This window comes from Balaenoptera ricei, chromosome 2 (genome assembly GCF_028023285.1).
Source record: "Balaenoptera ricei isolate mBalRic1 chromosome 2, mBalRic1.hap2, whole genome shotgun sequence".
Lineage (NCBI taxonomy): Eukaryota > Metazoa > Chordata > Mammalia > Artiodactyla > Balaenopteridae > Balaenoptera > Balaenoptera ricei.
In genome coordinates, this window is record NC_082640.1 from 71458232 (window position 1) to 71461166 (window position 2935).

The following is a 2935-nucleotide window of genomic DNA, read 5'->3' on the forward strand; positions in this document are numbered from 1 at the left end:
GTGAGTGGCTTTTGTGATTATCATAGCTGCCAACTGGGCTACCTACACATAGGACTCTCTGAGAAGCAGAGTTGTGTTTGCCAAGCCTGTGTGTCTTTCTTTAGGTTAAGTTACTTAATCTCTCTCTCTAAAGCGCAGTTTGCTCATTGTTTGTTAGATTACAGAAACAATCCTTTATTGAGCTGCTGCTATGTGCAAGGTACTTTTCATACCTGCTTTTTTTTCCACCTCAGTGGAAGATTTTAAACAAACACACATAAAGTAGAGAAAATAGTATAATGAACTACATCCCCATTACCCAGTTTCAAAAATTATCAACTCATGGACAGTGTTGTATCATCTCTTACCCCACCCTCACTTTTTCCACACATACTCCTATGACTGAATTATTTTAAGGCAATTTCTGATACCTTATTTCATCTGTACATTTCTATATGTACCTTCAAGAGATAAAGTAATGCCATTATCACACTAAAAAATTCACCAATAATTCCTTCATACTGTCTAACATCCAGTCAATGTTCTTATTTGTGATTATCTCATAAATGTCTTTTCACAGTTGACTTGTTCTAATCAGCTTCCAAAGTTCACGCTTGGAAAGACCAGAACCTACCAAAAAGCTCTTCTACAACTAAAGATAATATAAAGAAGGAACCACAACAAGACAGGCAGGAGGGGTGGAGTCACAATATAGCCAAGTCCCATACCCCCAGGTGGGGGACCAACATACAGGAGAATTGCAATTGCAGAGGTTCTCCCAAAAGAGGGTTCCAAGCCCCAAGTCAGGCTCCCCAGCACAAGGGTCCTGCACTGGCAAGATGAGCACCCAGAGCATTTGGCTTTGAAAGGCAAGAGGGGCTTACTTGCAGGAGTACCAGAGGACTGGCGGAAACGGAGACTTCACTCTCAAAGGGCTCACGGAAAATCTCACATGCTCCAGGACCCAGGGCAGGAGCAGTGATTATATAGGAGCCTGGGTCAGACCTACCTGCTGCTCTTAGAGAATCTCCTGGAGAGGCAGGAGGCAACTGCAGCTCACCCTAGGGACACAGACACTGGCAGCAGCCATTCTTGGGAGCTCATTCTACCACGTGGACACTGGTGCTGACAAGTCATTGTGGAATCCTCCCTCCAGCTTATTAGCCCCAGCACCCAGCCTGGCCCTGGCCCAACAGTCTATAGGCACCACTGCTGGGACACCTTAGGCCAAGCAACTAACTGGGTGGGGACACAGCTCCACCCACCATCAGATAGGCTGCCTTGAGACCCCCTGAGCCCCCAGCCACCTCTGGACATGGCCTTGCCCACCATAGGGCCCAGCTCCACCCACCCATGGGCAGGCACCAGTGCCTGGGCCACAGTCCCACATTCTAAGGAGTCTGCTCTAGCCTCCAGACCAGTCTCACCCACCAGGGAGCAGACACCAACAGCAAGAAAACCACAGCTCCACGGCCGATGGATCCGGACACGCCACCAGCAGGCCAGATCCTGCACTAGGACCAGCTGGGCCTGGCCCCACCCACTAGCAGGCCAACACAAACTTCAGGATGCTCTGGACTCTGCACTCAACCATGTCAGGAATGGGCCTCACCCACCAGCGACCTGACACCAGCTCAGGGACCCCTGGTCACTGTGACTAGATTCCAGGATCTGGCTCTGCCTACCAGTAGGCTGGCACTAGCCCCAGGACCTGGGTTCCCCCACCAGTGGGTGGGCAACAGCCCCAGAGTCTCCTGGACCTTGACTCTGCCCACCAGTGCCTAGCACGAGTCCCAGGCCTCCTGGGTTCCACAGTCAGCCACCACGTGACCTGGTCCCAGCAACCAGCAGTTAGCACCCCCCACACAAGGCAAGGCCTGGCAACCAACTGAACCGGGGGCCAATCAAGCCTACCAAACTACCCACACAGCCTGCCGCAACAGAGGGACCCATGCAGCCCTGATAGGGTGAACCCCTAGAGGACATACAGCTTGGGTAACAAGAGGGGGATGCATTGCTGGGATGCATAGGACATCTCCTACAAAAGGCCGCTTCTCCAGGGTGGGGAAATGGAACCAACCTGCCAGATACATAAAAATAAAAGCAACAACTTGGCAAAATGAGGCAACAGAGGAGTATTTTCCAAACGAAGGAACAAGATAAAACCCCAGAAGAAAAACTAAGCAAAGTGGAGATATGCAGTCTACTCAAGAAAGAGTTCAGGGTAGTGATCATAAAAATGATCAAAGAACTCGGGAGAAGAGTGGATAAACAGAAAAGTTGGAAGTTTTAAACAAAGTGTTGGAAAATGTAAAGAACCAAACAGAGATGAAGAATACAATAACTGAAATGAAAAATATACTAGAAGAAACCAACAGTAGACTAAATGGGACAGAGGAATGGATCAGCGAGCTGGAAGATGGAGAAGTGGAAATCACTGAAGCTGAACAGAAAAAACAATGAAAAGAAATGAGGACAATTTAAGAGACCTCTGGGACAACATCAAGTGCACTAATATAGAGGTCCAAGAAGGAGGAAACAGAGAAAAGGGAGCTGAGAACAAACTTGAAGACATAATAGCCGAAAACTGGCCTAAAATGGGAAAGGAAGCAAACATCCAATCCAGGAAGTACAGAGTCCCCACAGGATTAACCAAAGAGAAACACACCAAGACACATTGTAATCAAAATGGCAGAAATTAGAGATGAAGAGAGAATATTAAAAGCAGCAAGGGAAAAACAACAAATGAAATACAAGTCAAGTCCCATAAAGCTATCAGCTGACTTTTCAGCAGAAACTCTGTAGGCCAGTAGGGAATGGCACAATATACTTAAACTGATGAAAGGGAAAAACCTACAACAACCAAGAATACCCAGCAAGGCTCTCATTCAGATTTGATGGAGAGATCAAAAGCCTTACAGACAAGCAAAAGCAGAAAGGGTTCAGCACCACCAAA